Below are 22,281 nucleotides of genomic sequence, written 5' to 3'. Positions count from 1 at the left end.
AATCATTCTGAATGGTGTTTTATAAGTACACATGGTTTTATGTGAGCTCCTCATGAGTGGCTTGTAAGGGAGTGTTCACCTGTATTGCCCCATTAGGAAAGCAGGATAATGACGAAGCTACCATTTGGCTTTCCCAGTTCAGTCCTCCTGGCCAAAGGGGTTCTTTAAAGTTGGGATTTTGTAAAAATAACAAGAGGATTTGTTTAAAAAGACTGAACCTACACTATAGAATCAATTATATACAGATTACTAAATATTTACCTGAAGCACAAAAAACAAGAACCGATTGTGGAGATAAGTAGGGATGGGTAACTACAGTGGAGCATTTGAAGGAACTTTGCACGGGGTTTTGGTGTGAGCCTTCACTGGTGTGGCCGAGGACCATGTGTCTGTCCTGTGATTGGGTGGAATCTATTGTTTTTTCCTGATTCTATGTTACGTGCGTCTATATCCTGCGCGGAGTTACAACTGCTAAAGCTTCAATTCTTTCTTTTGTACTTAAAAATGCCCTGTGAAAAACTTCTGTTAATGTTTTCTGCACTTGTAGTGATAGAAGTTTCACTAGTGTTCAGAGAACAGGGACATCTTCTGAAGTAAAATGCTATGTGGAATACTCTTCCCTATTTCCCCTGAGACTTTTCTTCTATCATTCTTATTGGCTACTTGGCTGTATACTTAGAATTAGAAGCGAGTTTCGTTGGTCAGATTGCAACTTTAATAGAGTTTTGCATTTGGCTGCTTCATTCCTTACTCAGTGAGAGCTACAAAAGCATGAATGAAGTGTCTAGAGATGTATCTACACAAAAATTAATGAAGGAAAGAAAGATCATCAATGACTCAAAGATGGGACTACGTGCAACAGTATCTTGCTGATTCCTCATGACCCAAAGTGGAGTGCTACATTAGTTCACAATCTAGCCGTGCCTCACATATCACCTTCATTATGCTTGATTCACTGATTCAACTAAAATGTGAGTGCCTACTATGCAATGAATCTCACTTGAGGTTTTGAAAAAGACAAACATGGTTTGTGGCCTCCTGGAGCATATGATCTACCTTATGTGCTCATCAATTTTTCTTGCATTGTTTAGAACATGTGTAGACAAAAAACAAAACTTTGAAATCCAGCAGCAAAATGAAGAGGTAATAAATGCCCTAAGATTTTCTTAGAGATACTGTAATTCTATTGATGAAATGATTTGTATGAGGTTCATTTCAGGTTCTGGGTGTTTGTCCAAATTGCCAGGATATCATTTACCTGAAATACACCAGTATCTTAGGTGTGTTTCCAGCCTGGTGAAATGAAATCTGTTTCTTAAATCTCCAAACAACTCTTGTGGAATATTTTTCAGTTTAAATAGTTCATGATGTCAGCATGTCAGAGGTTTAAATTTACACAGTTAAGAGTCTTTCTAATGGGACTCAATAGGGCATGTATCCAAGCAGAATTTTGCCGACTTTAATCTTGAGCTTTATAGTAAGAGTTCACTGCACCTATCTAATGTGAGAGAATGTGAATTGGCAATACATTATTCCATACGTTATATATTTATGAGGCCTGCTTATCCAGAACTCACAGCCCAATTATTACTCTAGCTAGAGACCTGATTTCTAGACTCATGTTTTTTCCTTGTGTACAGCTGTAAACCACAAGTGAAGTTTCTAATGTTAGACAAGGTGTACCCATTAGTTCCACTAAAAAGCTCTAACCACCGGAGCTCATTGATTTTTAGTTTCATATATCTTTAATGAGGAGATTAAATACTTGTTTAGGAAGCACAGCCTAGCTTAAGCGGTGTTTGCTCCTTCGGCATGTACAGTTGAAAACCTCCATAATCTCTCCCACAGGTCACGTCACGGAACAAGCCTTTTTACCCTAAAACATAAAGTACTTCTGTAATTGTGTAAATGAACATATTATCATCATTTCTCAAAAGCATTTAAAATTAATAACCATAGGAGAGGCAACAAATATTTCGAATAGTCTGCTATCTAGGCACATCTTGTAGGCTGTCTATTATTAATTCTTCATAAATGTCTAGCAAAACACCAAGTCCAGTTTTCAAGTGAGGATAAAACCTATCTTGATCACAAACTGGTGTTGACTATGAGGTGAGAGAAACTCTTACCTCATGGCCAAACGCAGGTCCCACCTACTCCTCCTGCGTCATCAAGAAAAAAATTAAAAACTAGTCAGTTTCTAGAATATTCCTTAAGCATATAATAACTGTAAAATAACTGCACTGAGAGATTATGCCAATTCACTGTTGGATAACTAAACAAAAGCATGATCAGAATAAGGAGCATCAAGCCACATTGCTTCGCTGATTATGCATCATAGACCTAAGTATGCGATGTTGCGAGTCCCTTAAAATAGGATCAAGCAGAGCGATGTTAGCATTTTCTGCACACAGAGGCTTTTGTGTGTGGTAAGCAAACCACACTCTAGGAGATCTGGCGCAGGTCCCTAGGTAAGCTAACCAGACAGGTGGAAGAGAAGATCAATTGATTGCTCACTCTACTTTAAAGAAGGAAAAATTTTCTCCTTCAGGGAAAAACAGAGAAAAGGTGGTAACGGAAGGTGAGGGGGGTGTGGAGAAAATGGAAGAAACATGATGATCCAGTGAAGACTAAATTAGTGGAAATGTATCTGGTTCCCTTAGAAAATGTTTTATCACTCCTTTAGCAATTTTGCCATTGGTTCCCCATAATACTGAAGCAATCACTCATTATTTATAAGAATAAAATGGTTTTTATTTTAATCATCTATAATCATTCTAAAATGGGTCATTTAACAAGTTTATTCAGAGGCTATAGCAGCAAGATAAGAATGTGATAGGAGATGCAAAAATTAATAATTCTCAGCCTGGTGGAAGATATTTGTAACAAATACAGAGAAAGGTAATATCCTCAATATGATGGGCTTTAAAAAAAATCACTAAGGGGGCCAGACTTGTGGCTGAGTGGTTAAAGTTCCGGGTGCTCTGCTTCAGCAACTGGGGTTCACAGGTTTGGATCCAGCTGCAGACACACTCCACTCATCAGCCATGCTGTGGAGGCATCCCACATACAAAGTAGAGGAAGATAGACACAGATGTTAGCTCAGGGCTAATCTTCCTCAAGCAAAAGAAAAGGGGGAGGATTGGCAATGGATGTTAGCTCAGGACAAATCTTCCTCATCAAAAGAAAATCACTAAGAATAACACAAACATCTTCAAAGAAAAATAGGACAATGACTAGGGTATGAGCAAAGAACGTGAAAAAAATATTCTAAAGGCTAATACATTAAACCTCCCATAACTTTATAAAGCATTGCAAAAATACAATTTGACAATCTATATTAGAATCCTTAAAATGTTTAGGACTTTTGGCCCAGTAATTCAAGTTATAGAAATTTACCCTAATAAAATAATTAGAACTATTTCTAACGATATAAAAATTATATATCAAGAGGTTGGGAAAATTCTAAATATCTAACAACAAAAAAAGGAAATACTGAAATAAACTATGGTATATTCATTTAATGAAATATCCTCTAGACATTAAAATTACATTAAAGAACAATTTTAATCACATAAAAAACGTTCATGATACAACTTACTGAAGAAAGCATTTATTTATAGCATGATCATAATTGTGGGAAAATATACATAGAAAAAAAGAAAAGGAAATATTTCAATATTTTAATAGTGGTTATATCAACATTGTGCAAATTTATCTGTAATTTTTTTCTTTATAACTTCCTATTTTTTCCAAGTTTTCTAAAATGAGCATATATTACTCCTAATTTGTTTTTAAGAGAAAAACAAAATGTCTAAGAAATACATCGGTCCTCTAAGGAGAGTGGAAATACAGTGAAATCTATCTGGCAAGCACTGGTTTAATATCCCAAGAATTTTCGTGATATCAAAATTTTAGTTTAGCTAAAATGTATCATTTGAGCTACCCAGGAGAGTGTGGGTGTTGAAAAATAATAACATAGTCTTACGCCATGAGGATTTTGTTCACGTTCATGGAAATTTTCCACATGCAGAATATTAAACATCCTCCACATTAGTACTTGCTGGTTCAGAGATCATTTTCAGAGGACACAGCAGCTCAGGAGAACTTTTTTCTTCCATACACATAGAGAGGTAAAATCTATTTTCTCGTATAGTAAATCAGTGTGCCATGATTCCGTACAAAAGAACTGCTAGGCATTGAGGGCTTACTACAGGTCAACTATTTACTTTCAAATACATTGTTTGGGTTATCACTGCGGCTCCTAAGGGTTAAGCCTCAAAAGGCTCGATCTGAAAGGAACCGGCTGCATAGCTGGTACACCAATCCGGGTTCAAAATTCTCCTCTTCTAAAAGGCATGACTGGTCCAGAGGTTGCGACTGTGTAGCAGTTCAACATTCATGTTTAATCTTCGCACAAGTTTAAAGTAGCCTTAATTTCGCTCTCATTTTCTTTTCTCCACACTGAGCTAACAACACTTGAGCCGATGATTCAGAAAATTATCTTTAGTATGCCCTAAAGGCATAGCAAGAATGCCCCTTTCTGTTGAGCCCTGGCCTCTAATACTTTCCTAGGCAAGACCTTGAGAGCGGTAGAAAATGGAGAGGGCGAAGGGGGAAATCTTCAAAAGCAGCGTGCCTCTAAATTGACACCATGTAAACCTCTCCTAGCATCGGGAAACCACTGCTGGGGGTAAATGAAATGAATTCACTGGGGCATCTAATCCTATTCCTGGAACATTTAAACGCTTTAAATGCACTGGCGAGCAAACAAACTTCAAAGCAATCATTACACCCCAGACACTGTTGCTTGTGTGGCTGAAATCTTTATGAGATTAGCCCCCCGCAGGGAGAGAAGTTAAACGCTGCCAGAACCACTTTGAAACTGTCGGGAGGATACCCATTTACCGGCTGAGAATCAGGGCAAACGCGCCTAATTCCCAGCGAAGCTCTGCCCCAGACCCAGACGTCACCTATGGAGCCTAACACACCATCCTCTCGCGCAGCCTTCCTTTCTCAGCCTGGAAACCCCATCAGCCCTGACAACCCTGGACCAGCATAAGAATTCAAAGTTCTTGCCTTCACTGGACAAGAATTCAATGCTAGATGGCATATATTAAACCAATATTGTAAAAGAGTGTGACTAAGAGATTTTAGTTGTTATTTTCTTTTGTTCTGTTTCAAATATACGAAAAGCGATGAGTAAAAATAAAGTGTATTGTTACAGTTTATTTTCTGTGAACTTCTCAGTTCTTTTACTCAAGTCAAATATTCCCCCAATTTTTCTTCTTTCCTCAACCCAGATCTCAAATCTATAATGTAAATATAATATTTCATTAGTTAACCAATTTATGAATAAAACTTTTGGTTATTCCTAAACTAGCAAAGTGACTTTTTACCTTTGTAAATGGGGCTAAAAAATACCAATGTTAATTCATTGAACCAACATTGACTTGCCTACCGTAATAGACAAGCAAAATGAATACTAATTCCTATAAAGACAAATCAAGAGGAATCATTCCATCATGGGGCTCCAGTTCAGTGGTGGGTATGACAAGACAGACAAATCTGAGGATTCGAGGTGGGTGTTTTGGGTACACAAAGGAAGAGCAAGCAGATGGCGATGGGGCTTGAATACCTTTTCTTCCCATAATCTTTTCATCTCCATGGTTCTTAATTTCTAAAATCCTATGTCTTATAGCTAATCTCATACTCTCAATTTTCAGACTCAAATTTCAGAGATTGAAGTTATTTCTATTTGATTTGTCTTTGTCAATTCAAACAGAAAAATTTATGAGAACATAAATCAGCTTTTATTTACTCCCTGACATGATGCTGCCAAATTAGTTTGGTTCCCTCTGAACATCATGGCCAAGATGTTTCTTCCTATCTTTAAAGGGACTGTGTTTATTGAGAAAAATGTTGGCACATCCTGGGGTCACCTCTGTGGGGAGGCACAGCGCTTTCAGTTACATGTTCTTGTTGCTCCTCAATTTTCATAAAAGCATGTTAATTCTGCTCCCAGCAGGACTAACAGTTGAAGCATATGGCTCAGCCAAGCTAATCAGTTACCTAGACCAGGTATTGAAAATCTCAAATGAAAAAGAAAAAAAGAAAAATGAGAAAGATAGAGGGGCTGGCCCAGTGGCATAGTGGTTAAGTTCACGTGCTCTGCCTCACTGGCCGGGGGTTCATAGGTTCAAATCCTGGGCGTGGACCTACACACTCCTCATCAAGCCATACTGTGCCAGTGTCCCATATGCATAAAATAAAGGACATAGATGTTAGATCAAGGACAATCTTCCTCAAGTAAAAAGAGGAAGATTGGCAACAAATGTTAGCTCCGGGCCAATCTTCCTCAGCAAAAAAAAAAAGAGAGAGAGAGAGCAAGAAGGAGAGGGAGAGGAAATAACCTCAAGATGATGCAGAGCCCACCCAGTCCTTAGTATATTTTAAAATTTTTCTGTCATTATGCCATTCCAGCAGGAAGTATCACCCCTCAAGCACATTCTATTAGTTACCCAAAGATTTATTACTTTGTGGCTTTGGGGTGTAATTCTATCAGGCTATCTACTAGAAAATTATAAGTAAGCTCATTGTGAAAGTACTGTAAGAATATCGTCTCCCACGTTGCAGTGCTCTCTCTGCTAATCCACAAGAGAAATTTATCTCTGAGTACAGAATGGGAAAAAAATTAGAATATTCATGAGCAATGACCTGGTTTGTTTTTATCTCATTAAACACTGAATAAAGCTAATCGAGCCTCCTTTAAGTTGGCTGCTCAAAACTTCAGAGTCACATCCATGGCCCAATTCACTCAAGAATAAAAAATTCCCAATGTTTGACGCATACACAACTCTCAATTCCAACTTCCTACAGTTTTTCTAATATTCTTGTCCCTTACTCCATTCCTTCATCTATTTTAAATGTTGATTCTGTCTTGTTGGATTGCCTGTATTTAGTTAAATAATCTTAAATCTTTTTTTAAGTGTAATATTAAAACAAAATGAAGCCAATAACTACAGATCTCCATTTTCAGAGATGCCCCATCCTTCTTATCTTTGTAAGACTCCAGCTTTTGTTTCCTATCTGGCAATGCTACTAATATTTGCCAATCCAGCAGAAAGTTTTACACAAATGAACTGGTGTAATAGGGTGTTAACCTATAATATGAGTTTGTCACATCACAGTCACACGATGGGAGATCTGCCATTGATTTTTCAGTAAATATGGCAACTGGTGAAAAATATAGTGTGTGTTCCTCAGCACTAAATTTTTCAGCAACCATTTTTCTTTTCTGCTGTTTTCTATTCTGCTGTCTTCGGGTGATATTTAATAAAATGCTCTCTTTTCTCAGTATCTGAGCTTGTACTGACATGGCTAATGGGGCCTATACTGAAGTTGTCATCTGTTTTGCCATTAATGCATTTGTAAAGCTTTCCTTCATTCTTTAGTAAAGTAAAAGAAGCAGATTGGGTGGGAAAAATTATTATGTTATGGAATCAAAGAGCAAGAATGGACCATGCCTCCCTCTGTTCATTTAAGTAATTCAAATCCTTATAGGCCAAAACATAATTTCTTAACATCTCAAAAAGTGAAACTCAGAATACAGTAAAAGTGAATGGCAATGGTTGGAAAGTTCTTCTTTCCATTTAGCCTAAGCTGTTCCTTCTGGAACTCAAGTGCCTTTGTTTATTATTCTGTTCTCTTTTAATGTTGAAAAATAATCAATATCTCCAATGTGAACCCCTTGGAAGGTCAGGTGTGATGAGGTTAGGATGTCATTGGAGAAGGCCTACTCTGTCTCACATGAGATGGCATTTACCTTGCAAAATTGCTATATTCCAGGGTCTGGGCCTCTGACTTGTACAAGCTCAGAAACCTGATTTTGTCAGCAAGGGGAGAATGGAATTACTGGTCATGGGAAGATGTAATCAACAAAGTTCACTGAGATCAACACGGAGAACTGACTTCTTTTCTTGGTGATGTGACTAATTCTTTAGCTAACTTATCATCTTTCTGTTTGTAGGTACACAAGGCATCAGAAAATTGGAATACGGGAAATCTATTATTAATTTAGTTGTTCCACAGACTTTGAACATCAGCATGTAAAGACACACAAGATACCGAGTCGAGTAAGATGTATTCCCTGACCTCAAGAAATGTGTAGTCTACCAGGCAGACCCAGACATATAAACACAAATTAATAATGGTATAGACTATAGCAGGAAGTCTATTCCGTGAATGTTCAAAGACATTACACCAGATCAGGCTCTGTAATAGGAAAATGCTTGCCTGTGGAAGAGGAATATTTAAAAGCTGCTGCCCAAGACTCCCTCTTCTACAGAAAGTGATGGATTGGACCTGATCCTTTGTATGATTATTTTTTAGTTTATCCATCAGGGAGGAATCTTTTTTCCCTTCCTGTCAATTTTTCCTCTTTATCTACACACGCACTCCCACCATATAAAGCAGACAGTTTTAAAGCCACAGTTGCTCATCTCCTCTTGCTTAAATAATGTAATTAAAAAATAAAAATCTTGGGGGCCGGCCCTGTGGCCGAGTGGTTAAGTTCATGCACTCTGCTTTGGAGGCCCAGGGTTCGCATCCTGGGCACGGACATGGCACCGCTCAATAGGCCATGTTGAGGTGGTGTCCCACATCCACAGCTAGAAGGACCCGCAACTAAAAAACTATACAATTATGTACTTGGGGAATTTGGGGAGAAAAAAGCAGGGGAAAAAAAAGAAGACTGGAAACAGTTGTTAGCTCAGGTGCCAATCTTTAAAAAAATAAAATAAAATAAAATAAAAATAAAAATCTTTAATGACTCTCTATTGCCTGGAGAATAAAATCCAAATATCAATGTTGGGATATCATGGGAGGCCTCTATTTCCCATCTTATGTTCTTCATCTCCTTTCCCGTTTCTTTATGCTCTTGCTAAGTAAACAATTTACTTTATTCAGTCAGTCAATAAATCTGTAAATATTTATTAGACACCTACTATGAGCCAAGTACTGGGCTTAGGATGGTGAGCAGGAGAGAAACAGACCAATAGACCATGCTTGTTCCCTCAGCCTGGGAGTTGACTCCCGTTCCATTTGTTCGTTTAAAGGCTACTTAGTATTCAAAGTGTAGCTCAAATTTCACTTCATTCATCATATTGCCTGGAATCTACCCAACTGAAAGAAATCATTGCCTGGTACATATTCCAATCCTCCACCCCAGATATTTTCTTGTAGAACTTAATTACCTCCTAGTTATTTTTGCCTCTACTTAACTACTAGTATGTAAGTCTCCTGAGAGCAGGATTCGTACACGATTGGTTTCCTCCTGGCATTCTAGACATAGTAGTTGCACATGGAATAATTGAATAGAGCCAATTTCTCAGCATTTCTGGAGGTGCAAACCTAAAGGTACAATGATTTAAAAAGACCTCATCACCAAGCTTTGGGTCTTCTCCGGATACAGCAGTGTTTTTATTTTGTCAAAAAAGTTTAACTTTGCTCCTGCTCAAATACGCCATGCCGTTTGGGTTTGTATTTGTGTATTAAAATAAATGGAAATGTTTTCTTGTGACTTGTTTTATAGCTTTTATTACAGAAAATAAAGTTTTTCTCTTTTTAATACCTGATATACAAAAATGTTAGCAGGTCATTTCCTCTCAAAAGTTACACTGATTTTCATGGTCCTTCTCAGGGTATTTCATGCTAAGTGTACATCTCATAGGAAATGTGTCTTTGAACAGATTTGCTGCTCTGTTGGCTATTGGCTTAAAAAGGGTCCCAGGATATTCATTTCCGGATAGCTTTACACCATAAAAAAATTGAAATAGAGTGTCTTGGTTTCAAGTTGACCCAAGAGAGGAAGAAAACATGAACCCCAAGGAATTGTCATTTAGGCATTGATGACCAGATCAGTGTAAATTTTACTTTAGCACCTGCTGTTCTCTTTATGTCAGCATCTTGGAAGCGGCAAGGCTGTGCTGTTCTGTGGACACCTCGAAACTGTGCCTTAAATCCACCAGAAGACCCGTGTGAGTGAAAGAGCCAGGACGGCAGCTTCTCCCGACCTCTGTGTCCAGTTCCTCTAATTTCCCAGAGGTGAAACCTACTGTTTCAGACTAACTCTGTTTCCTGTGACTTTATATAGCCTGGCTGCCCTCTTCTTTTCCTTTTATGTTTGACACACCCCATTACAAAGAATCGCCTCTTTTCTTTTGTCAGATAAGCTACAAATTTGCCCTTTTAAATACCAATTCCCAAGGCTTGCTTGCTCCAGTCCACAACATCTGATTAGTTTCACCCATTTTCCTGGTGTTCTCCCTCAAACTAGTCTGGCAAATATGGAATTCATGAGAACATTCTTGGGCTTTACGCCATTTGGGCTTGAACCCCAGTTAAAAGGCAAGTTCTTTGAAAATATAGGTCATCTATTCATTATCAATCACCACTATATTTTCTTTATATTCTCAGAGACTAACGGCAGGCATGTTTTAAAATGTCCACATGATCTTTTTTTTTTTAAGATTGGCACCTGAGCTAACATCTGTTGCCAATCTTTTATTTTTTTCTCTTCTCCCCAAAGCCCCCCAGGACATAGTTGTATATTCTAGTTGTGGGTCCTTCTAGTTGTGGCATGTGGGATGCCACCTCAGCATGGCCTGATGAGCGGTGCCATGTCCTTGCTCAGGATCTGAACTGGTGAAATCCTGGGCCGCCTAAGCGGAGCTGAGGAACTTAACCAGTTGGCCACGGGGCCGATCCCTGACATGAGCATTTTTAATTTCAAGAAGAATTTAACTTGTCTGGTTTACTTAGAAAAGAAAATGGTTTTCCTTCAAAAAACCTTAATCAATGATGAAGTTCATAGATGTTTGCATTACCTACCAAGAAAAGAGGTAAAGACGTAGGCTTTAAAATGAAAAAGGGGGCTGGCCTGGTGGTGCAGCAGGTATGTTTGCACCTTTTGCTTCAGAGGCCCGGGTTTCCCCAGTTCGGATCCAGGGTGTGGATATGGCACTGCTTGGCAAGCCATGCTGTGGCAGGCAGCCCACACACAAAGTAGAGGAAGATGGGCACAGATGTTAGCTCAGGGCCAGTCTTCCTCAGCACAAACCTACAAAGAGGAGGTTTGGCAGCAGATGTTAGCTCAGGGCTAATCTTCCTCAAAAAAAAAAAAAAAGAAGAAAATTAAAATGAAAAAGAACTCCCTTTCTTCATTTTGTTTTCCTTTTTTTTTTTATTATGAAAGGCATTTTAGGGAGGGTGGCTTTAAATATCAACTCAGCCCTTCTTGCTGAATTAGGTAATACTGAAAGGAAAGAGAACTGACCTGTCAGGGGGGAAAATGTTTAAATTCAGAGAAAATAGAGTAGAGTTTTCAGAAATAGTAACTCTAGTTCCAATAGGATTTTATTCCAAGAATTTGAACACTTAAAAGACTAAGACGAGACACCTACATCCACAAAGAGGAGCTGCCAATTATCTGGTGAGTTAAGCAGTTAGTTATCTGCTGAATTTAGCCAATTTGAAAAAAATTCTAGCCCCAAATTCCTTCTTTCCCCTCAACAGCGGATTACTTTTATCTGACCTGTCTGGCAAATGAATTCAGTTCTGCGCTTCATTTTGCCCACGTGGACAGAAGTTGAATGTAGCATTCTGATCCAATTCCCAGAGGTAGGGAGGTGCCGGGAGGGCATTATTTACATTTGAGTTCCTCAGAATGACGTTATAGTTTGGTGATTGAATAAAGAATTAGAGTAACTTGCACATTCAAACAAGTTTTGATTACTTAGGAAAATAGAGGTAAAGCTTGGCATGGATTACCCCTGTGGGGGATTAGAATTGGCCACCCGAAGGTATGTTTCTTTGGCATGAAGACTATTTTGGGCTGGTTACTCTTAAAAACTGCAGACATGAGAGGAACTTTGAAAAGTAGAAGCCACCCTTTGTTAAGAGACATTTACATTTGTAAGGGAAATCTCCATCTGTAAAGGTGTCTCCCTTTCCGTACCAGGAAGAAACTCTCTAGAAACTCTTACCAATGCGGAAGGCAAGGGATTAAATCTGTGTAATAACCTTACTCTTGTTTACTGTACTTTTCTGGTGATCTCCCATAACTGACTCCCCCGACTCCCAACATCCTCCTTTGTCTTTAGCTGAGGATGGTATTTAAGGTGAGAGCTCCCGTCATTTTGGCAAGTTGCACAGTTTTCCTGAGTCTCTCCCATGTATGCATGTCATAAAGCTTTGTTTGATTTTCTCCTGTTATTCTGTCTCATGTGAATTTAATTCATCGTCTGGCCAAAAAGACCTAGATTGCGTAGAAGAAATGTCTTCCTCCCCTACACCCCAAACCACAGACATTTGACAGAGAATCAAATTAGGCACCAACTCAACTGTTCGGAAAATTTCCATTTAAAAGAAGAGGTGTGTTGAATATATTTGTGCACCAGCTCTGACACTTCTGTAAATGATTTTAACATCTCAAAGCCCAGATGAAAGTATTATAATGGCAAGAAGTAGAAATATCACTAGCAAACATAAGAGGATCCTTTTATTATTCCTAGTAGAAGAGAAATAGGTCCAAACATTTCAAAGTATTGGTGAGACTGATGCAAGACCATAAATCAACATGTGAAAGCAACGACTACAAATTCCTCTCTTCTTGCTTCCTTCGCTCAACCCAGATGTAAATTCAAATTATAGAACAGTAAAATACTTAAAGGAGTATTAACAAAGTCAAGAGGCAGGAAACTGAGCCAAGAAATAAACCAGGTAATTAATTTCTATATACATAGAAATTCTTCAAGAATTTCTTTAGGAAAAATAATGATACATAGGAGGAAAAAAATATCCAAATCTTTAAATAGTCACATTTTTTAACACGAAGCTAGCCTATAATTTTCCCCATGAAATTCAATAAAGTACAGTAAGCCTTTCAAAACCTTTAATAAGTCTATAAATGCAGGATTAAAATAATTTGTAAAGCAGTGGGATTCCTTTTCAAGGCTGGCCATTTATACCAACAACAAACACAAAAAGATATGGTGGTTGTTTTGTACTTCAATGGCCTTACTTTGTTTGGACTATAATGAACCATAAAGATCTTCTATGATGTGGATGTTAAAATAGTGAGTTGGCTTACCTGGGGCTAAAATACAATCTGAAACAACCACCCCAGCAATAGTCAAATGTCTGCCTCAGAAAATTAAAAATTATAAACTGCTATAGACCTTCGGTATGTTAACAGCTACAGAACCAGCTAGTAAAGAGAAAAGCATATACCACTCAACAACAAAGTTAATCTCACCTCAAACCAGCCAAGCTACATTAGATAAACATCTGCTAGACTACACATTTAGCTGGGGGGTATGAACATCACGTTATTCTCCAGCAAAAATCCTGGATGGTGTATTTTAACACTCCCCTCCATCCCCATATTAACCATAAAAAATATCAAAGAGATTATACCCAGTCTGTTGTTTGGCAGGACCTGGTAAATTCTCTCCACTTTCAAATATAAGCAAAGCAAACAACAAACTAGATAAGGACTATATTTTTTTGAATCTATAGCATGAAAAAAGGAGAAATTGGTCTAATGAAATGGAGGAACTGAAACCTATAAAAATTATTTAAAAAATAAAATAGGAAAAACTAAATACATTTATTTTAGAATGCATTACTTTGTATTCTCAATAAAATACAAGAAAACAGAAACTTTATCAAACAAGATGAAAGAGAGCTTTTTTAAAAGATAAAGTATACAGCAAACCAGCTGTAGTAGGAATGAAGATTATGACATCATTTCAGTTTTCCTTCACTTCTTTCATTCATGTTAAAAAAATAAATAAAAAGATGAAAACAATAATCTCCATTCTTATGAAACCAGAACACAGTCCACCAAGCCTCAGGTTATATAAAATAGCAGCCAAATACACTGAATTCAGGAGAGAAGTGAAGACGGGCCCTGAGAGCATGCAAAAAATTCGACATTTTTTTTACAGGATGCAGCTTTTCTTGAAGTTTTAGATGTCAAATCAATGAAAGGCCCAATGAGCTGTCCAATAATTAGAATAGTTAAATCTGATAAAGTGGGCAATACACAAGTTGATCCAAACAACACTGTTTCACACCATGAAACATGAGGTGAAGCCAGGCCAAGGGGAAAGGCTTGAGATGAGCCATCTTTGCAGGAAGCAGGCAGAGAGGATGTGGAGGTAAAGTAGCAATCAACGTGGAGGCAGCTAATGAAAATTAAAGAAATATATGCTAAATCATGCCATGAAGGGCTTTAAAATTACACGGTTTCATTATGAACTACATATACCTTCTACTTTTATGAGGAGTAGAAATATGTCCTATAAGACAGGAATGAAATGCAAAATACTTATAAAAAGTGTACGGCTCATATACCAACCAATCAGAACAAATCCTGGCCAATCAGAACCAAAGGAAATACATGAGATATACATATTGGAAAAGAGGGGGCCAAATTATTCCTATTTGTCAATGGTATGATTGTATACATAGAAATTCCAAGAGAATCAATTAAAAAAACCAAGTAAAGCACAATAATAATTCAGCAAGATAGTATACACAAAAATCAATAGCTTTCCCATACACAAATGAGTTAGAAAATATAAGAAAAAAAATGCCACATTTAAGAAGGAAAAAAAAAAAAGTAACTAGAGATAAATATAACATGAAATATGTATGAGTTACTTAGAAAAAAATAATTTAAATTATTAAAGGACCTAAAAGGGAGAGAGACGGAAAAGATAAGACCTGTTTTTAAATAGATGGATTAATCCTGTATGGATGAAATTCTTCACAAAATATTATAAATTAAATGTAATTTCAATGTAAATAACAACACAATTATAGGAGAGAAAAAGGGTACCTGAGAGCAGTCATGAAAATTCCGCAGAAGGACGGTGAAGATCTAAGTCACACAAAATAATCAAATGGACTTTAAAGCTACAGAAATTAAAACTGATACTTATCCAGGAATATATAGCATATTGACTGAAGAGAACAGAGACTTCAAGAAATAGGAATAAATATATTATTCATATTAGTTTATAATTAATATGACACTTTAAATCAAGACAGTGGGAGAAGAGTGATTATTTAATAAATGATGTTGGAGTGTCTAGTTTACCACTGTAAAAAACAAAAAGCTATCTGTATCTAACCCTTTATACTAAGATAAAGTTCAGATGGATTCAAGTTATACAAAATGAGGAAAAAAGTATGCATCTTAGAATTGATGAAATACTGTATATCAACAATAGCGAATACCTGGAAATATCTTGGCAGCATTTTTGAAATTCAAGGGTAAACACAAAATTCTCTCAGCGACCAGAACAGAAAAAAATTTCAAAGAAATAAAAATTAGACCAAGCTTAACTCCTCTCACAATACTGAGTGCCACAAGACACTGGATTAATCTGAGTTTTGAGTAGGAAAGGATGAGATCCAAGAATTCTGTAGTCTGCCAAGATACTTTTTCATGTACAAAGACAATAAAATGGAGGGCTCAGAAAATATATTCTGGTATCATGTTTGCTTTTTCCAGCAGACAAGCAATCCCATGTGGCTTCAGAGGAAGGGAGAAACTTACCTTCTTCCATGCCTCAGGAAAGAACATAAAACACAAAGAAAGCAACGACTTCCCTCCATGATATTTAAGACTGGTGAAAGAAAGACTCTCTCCTCACCTGTGACTGTGAGCAATTAAGACCTAAGGAAGCCAAAAGATGTTGCTCATCTTTTCTGCCATTTGTCAAGACCTTTCCTATACTGTTTAGAGTGGGCTAACTGCTATAACAAATAGATCCCCCCCCAAAATAAAGGCTCAAACACAATAGAAGTTTAATTGTTGCGCATATACATGTTGAAGGTAGCTCCAGTTTGGAGAAGGGTGGTGGGAGAAATCTGATCCAAATAGCAGTTCAGGGACCCAGGTTGTCAGATGTCCTGCTGTCTTCAGCAATAGCCTTTCAGGGATACGTGGGCATGGAGGAGGAACACGTCAAGGTTTGGGGGATGCAGGCCTAGAAGTGGCTCACATCACTTCTACTCGCATTCCGTTGACTAGAACTCAGCCACATGGGCACACTGAGCTGCAAGGAAAACTGAGTAACACAGTCCAGCTATGTAACCAGCAAAAGAGGAAACGGTCTTTGGTGAGCAGCCAACAGACTCTGCCACTGTCTTCTATCCAACAGGTATGACATCCAGCTAGTTTCAGATCCCTAGGTGATGCACAGTCCTTTCCAGTGGGTCCAGATGTCAGGTCCTCAAGGTCAAGTAACCCCCAGCTCTAACCCAATATTAAAGGATAAAGCAAGAAAAGATCATTGTAATGTAAGAATGTAGCTGCAATTGTCTGCATACTTGGTTGGTAAGCCTTAGCTTTGCCTTAACTTCTCCAAATTTTTTAAAAGTCCTGTGTCTCCTTAGTTGGGATATATTCTTTTACACCCACTCCTGAGAGGTTATCCTTGAGTTTTAAATCATCTTCCTAGTTCAGTTCAGAGGCCTGAAGCCAAGAACTCACTATTTCAAGAATTTTTCAATGAGCAATATTAAATATGGACATATTTTGGCTCATATACTAGGGACTTATGGTAGAAACCTCCTGAGGGCTCTTATACAGCTCTCCCTACGTTTTCCTTTTCTCTCAGAGATCTTTGTGTCATTTATTTTAGCTCGTGATACCAGTACTGCTTGCCTCTTTTTGGAGAAGGAGGATGAACTCAGTGAGATTATGAATATCTCACCTCAACACTCCATTTCCTCCTGGTCAAGAGAAATCAATATGGGGAAACCCTAAGTTTTTCCTTCTTCTCCTATGATCTTTGACTAATAGGTAGTGGTTTTGTAGGGAGGAAAAACAATTTTCCCTTGACCCTTCCACGTTCTTGGCTGGGATGTCCTGTAATCAACGACATACTAACAAGAGAAAAGTGAAAAGTTTGTCAACATGTAAACTTCATGTACAAATGAGAGATACTTAGGAACACTGAGTGAAACTCCCCAAATTGGCCCAAGCCACTACCTTAAATACCATCTTCAGCTAAAGACAAAAGAAAGATGTTGGGGTGTGGGAGGACGCAATTCACAGAAGGTGAGAAGAGGAGATGTCTGAGAAGAGATGTCACGTAGCTAATTAAAAATGTACTTTCAAAGACTAATAACATCAAAAAAGACATTATGTTATTGCTATTACATGATCACAATTACTAAACCATATAAAGCCTGGAAAGAAATAAAACTAATATTAAACATGGTTGTCTCTTAGTTTTAGGATTATGGATGGTTTTTATTTTATTATTTTTTACTTTACTATATTTCTCAAATTTTCTACACTTCATAACATAAATATTCAAAAAATAAAAATAAATGAATACCAGCTATTTTCAGTTCCCTCTGGTCTAAAAAAGGTTATCATTACTTAACTGATGCACTCTGCCTAATTCCAGAGAAAGAAATGAAATGAGATAATCAGTTTGTCTGTGGATAGGCTGTGTTATTTCTGGTGCCCAGAGGACTTTCAGGAGCTCAGTTTACACTTGTGCTGTGGGGAAAAGGAGAGGGAAGGAAAACACAGCGTGAGAACAGTGTGAGGCATGTTCAAATTCATTGCTCACAGCAGGGAAAAACAATTGCTTCCTCTCCTGTTTCCAGTGACCTAGCATGTGTGCGGATCACAGTGGTGGAAAAAGTATCCAAAACTGCCTTCAATATGGCTTCCCTCTGTTATTTTTACGTTAGTGAATGCCCAGTCCGAAGGACCCTCTGAGAAATCTCAAGGCCTTGTCTTGCCCTACTTCTCTTGGGCTAAAAGTCTTCAAATAGACATCTGCTTATTTTATGAGACAGACAGGTTCATAACAAGCGTCAAGGACCCCTACAACCACCCTAACCCTAAGAATGATTGCATCATTAATTTCTAAGGACATTACTAAACTCTTTAAAATAATTCTCTGTGATTTTAGACCCCCGTAAACTAGGAGAACTCTTTTTGTAAACACGTATCCCTTCTTTGCAAAGAAAAAGAATTTGCATATTATTCTTCCCTGACTGCTTGTTTACTGCTTCTATCAACTTCAATCATGAAAGCTTTCAATGTGGATGCTGAGAACAAGGATGAAAATAGGTGAATTTCAATGTTTGCTTATAAAGATGTTTGAAGGAATTAATTTTTATCTGTCTGTTCAAATAGGATTAAAGGGATTAACTTGAATAATAAAGGCACATTATAAATACGTATGTTGTCTGTAATTAATAGGTTCAGATATGAATATAAGATATGTTAAATTATTACAGAAGAGCCTATGATTACATTATTTTTAAATAATGGAAAGGAAACTCATGAGTCATTAGTAAAGAGATGACTTTGGAATAAGGCAAAGTCATTCAGCAAATATAATGCTCTGCGAGACACATTTCCTATTTATGTGTACAGTTAATAACATCTATTATGCAGTCGTAGTCCTAGAAGCCTGTGTTTGTTGAGAGAAATGCTTTAAAACAGAAGCCTAATTACATAGTGCTCAAGTTTCTCTGGCAACGTCAAAAGAGAGAAAGTCATTTGTGCTTTAATGAACATTTTGCAAGGGAAAAATAAGTTCTCAAGTTGCGAACTCTACAAGTTAGAGACAAGGAGAATGCAGGAGGAAAAAAATGTTAGATTATAATTTATTTTTTCAGAATATGACAACAAAAGCTGTAAGGGGAGAAAACTGGTGTGAGAGTATATATATATATAAAAGCCTTGTGGTTTTTATTCCAAGGTTTTGTCCCTGAGAATCTCTCAGGCACACTACAAACAAAAATGTTTATTTTCAAGGGAAAGAGGCCCCTTCAGCTCTCTTTGGTCAGATTTCTCCCTAAACACTATAATTAACATATTTTGAAGAAAATTACTGAAGAAACTTGGTGACCCATCCCAAAGGAGCCAGTAGGTGACAATAGTTTTTGCAAAAAGATTTTAACTTGATTCATGATTCTGACCAAAAAAAATCCACAAATTAGTATTATAAAATGACGGTCAGTTTGTGCATGTTGACAGTAGGAGATATAAACCTGGTGTTGTCCACTTCAACTTGGAGTTCTTAGAAATGGACAGATAGGTTTTACCTTCTGGCACAAGGCATTTTTTCGGGTGGAGAGATATTAGACACCATTAAATGCCGTCATTTAATAAAACAGTTGCAAAGCTGCTGACAGCTCAAAAATGACAGCCAAGCTCTAATCTCCAGTCTCAATCCATCAGTGGTCCACTAACTAGTGTATTTAACCAAGAAAATCAAAATTTGGAAGAAGGAGTATTTATCTTAAGTGCTATTTGCTAGGACTTACCAGGATTGGGTTCAAGTCCAGCCTTAGGCAAATCCAAGAACAAAATCAAAACTGGTCTTTGGTTCCCTCTTTGCTTCTGCTGTGTGGTAACCCTTCCCCTAGGCATTGTCCCTTGTCTCAGTGAGAACTCTGCACCTCAAACCACAGCACTCTCATGCCACACCCACACCCATTAGCATCTCTTCTCCCTTCTTGCCTCTTCTCTTTTAATAAATTAATTTGCACAATGCTGTTGATAATCAATTACGTTTTACCTTAGCAAAGAGTATTCCCTTTTTAAACTTCAAATCTTGAAAGCACAGTATCGTATCTCAAAGGAATGAATCACTCCTTTCAACCTTCCTTCTTTTTGTTCTTTCTTTTTTGTTTTTAACTAGGGATGAGACCAAAATAGTTTACTAACTTCTGTCACATAGCAAACATTTCTATTATAAATACATCATATGTGCAAGAAAACCAAGTGACTATTTTTTGCTTCTTAAGTTTAATGTAGAATAATCCTCAGCTATTAACAGTGTCTTTGGTTACTTCATGAAATTACACTTATGAGAACATTCGACAAGCCGACTACCAGTACCCACTCCTAAATCTCCAGAATGCTGAAATCATCAGCAACTTTCTGACTGTGCCTCAAAGGTCACAATACCTAAAAGAAAACGGGGACAATAGGCTCATTTTCTTTCTTTCTTTCAACATTTTACCTAATTCTTCTACCCTCTAGTATATGCAGATTTATATATTTCCCCTAAAGTAATGACACCTCCGCTTTCCTAGGACATGATTCTTGAAGTCATGGATTAAAACAGTATACAAGGTAAGATGGAACATGACTGTCACAGTCCTTGTGGTTCTGGATTCCTAGTACTGTTTTCATACGTGACAGTACACTTGAAGACCCCAAATATACTTCAGTTATTGCAGCAGAAATCAAACGGAAAACTAGATCATCCTTTAACACTATGGCATTTGATTTTGAATTCCACATCTTGGGCTCTCATGGTGCCTTATTTAAAGCCCTTCTCTTTGCCAACACTTCTTCTGAACCGTGAGAGATGCATCCATCACAATATGAGATTGGATCTGTAGCTCGAGGTACTGGAATAATAATAAGAGGTGTATATATAAACCGAAAGTCTCTGCATTTCTCCAAACCATCCCTTGCTGTAGGAATGCTAAAATAATGCTAATGCAAGAAAAGATATTCCAGTGTCATTTTAGATTTCAGGCACTGCACATTTGTACCCATGATTATGTCAAAATATACACATAGGCATCATTTGAGAGAGAATTTATTATAAAAGAAAATATAAAAAAACCAAAGCTAGCTTTGACCTTGCTTTATTTATTTTTTTTAAATCAGTGCTTCAACTGGAGTTGAATAAATTTGTCCAGCTTAACATGAAATTGTGCTGGTCTGAAAATAAAAAATAAAACTGGTAGGCCTATTCATGTGGAGTGAAAAGAAGAGAACATAAAAGAAACATAAAACATCTCCCTTCTGGCATAAAAAAAATGCATTGGTTTTTTTTAAAAAAAATCAAATACACTTTTAAATAATATTATGTTTTATGTAAAAAATAAAGAATTGGAAGCTTCAGAAGCAAAGAGTTTCACATTTAATGCTGGAGATATCTACCTACAGGGAAAAAAAAGGAAAAGTCAAAGAACACTGATGCTTGTGGGGTTTTTCAGGTCTACAGGTCAGATCCATCTAGTTGGGACTGCAAGAGACAAGAAGTAACGAATGCTTATCCTTCCAGATTTCCATACCCTTGTAAATTTTACTCACTTCTCTTACAATTAGACTTGTGTGCCTAGGAAAAAATTAATTTTTTGAGAGATTCATGAAATCCTTTATTTTAAACCAAGGAGAATTCCATTGATTCCAATTTTGTTTTCTGGACTCAAAGATCAATAGGACTGAGGTAGCATTTCTACTTAGCTTGTTCTTTGCTTTTGAAATGCAGTATTCAATAAATTCAGTGTTCCCAGTTTCCTCCCATCAAAACTAAACAAGATAAGCATAAATTGATTCTCCTTTGCTCTTTCTTGTTACTTTTTAGGTCTGTTTGTTTAGCATCATGAATAGATGCTGTTTGGCCAGGATTCTACAGGTGTGGCATAAAGCTATACGGATGTGGAAGCTAAGGAGGCTAAAAAATTAATTACAAAAACCCAGTAATTTCAGGAAAGAACTTTCAGTTACTTAATCCACAGCCTTCCTTAGTGGGTTCTTGGTGAAACGTTATGGTAAAGATGAGCCACTCACAACCTCCGAGACCTCATTTATTTCTCAATAGTCCTCTAAGGCATACATCTGAGAAAACGTAAAGGCTCAAAGTCTGCATGCGGGAAGTTCGTTAAACAAAACTCAGTTGAAACTAGAGGGAAAATCCTCAGTCTCAATTTCTCCACACCAGGCCCTCTTTAAGCTCAGCTGGACTTATTCTTCCTTTTTAGAAAAAAAAAACAAAACAAAAACAAAACCCCCAATCAGTAAATAGATCAGATTGCAGTTTCCAAGTTTCAGCCTAGAGGAAATTTTTAGCCTTAAGTTATAAATTCCAGAAAATAGGAGTTTATAAGGGAAACAGGGACAGAAGCTTAATTATGGCATTGTAAAGGGCAGTGCTGCCATTACAAAAAGAACTACTCCTGAGATGAAATGTTTAATCTATGAGTGAGATGTGGCCTAATAACTCAAAAGGAGGATGGTGTGATGACTCAGGTCCTCACTTGTAGCAGACTGTTGTGTGCCCTTTAGGAAATTCACTGTCACCTTCAACTCCTTCCTCTCTAAGCCTCACTTCACTCTGGGCCAAGTAGAAAGGAAAGATCATAAAGAACCCAGCAATGGAAGTTACTTTCTGGCAAAAGCTGTTTTCCATCATGTATATCAAAGAATCA

The 22,281-nt window shown here is 37.3% G+C and overlaps 1 long non-coding RNA gene across 1 annotated transcript in view; it reads right to left on the bottom strand.

Annotated features, from left to right (window-relative positions):
- Positions 1-22,281, bottom strand: part of LOC138924933 (uncharacterized) — a 175,038-nt gene that overhangs the window by 1,169 nt on the left and 151,588 nt on the right. The gene's annotated exons all lie outside the window — the stretch shown is intronic.

This window comes from Equus caballus, chromosome 1, assembly GCF_041296265.1.
Source record: "Equus caballus isolate H_3958 breed thoroughbred chromosome 1, TB-T2T, whole genome shotgun sequence".
In the NCBI taxonomy this organism is placed as follows: Eukaryota; Metazoa; Chordata; class Mammalia; order Perissodactyla; family Equidae; genus Equus; species Equus caballus.
The sequence above is the reverse complement of the archived record's forward strand: the minus strand, read 5'-3'. Positions and strand labels throughout refer to the sequence as shown.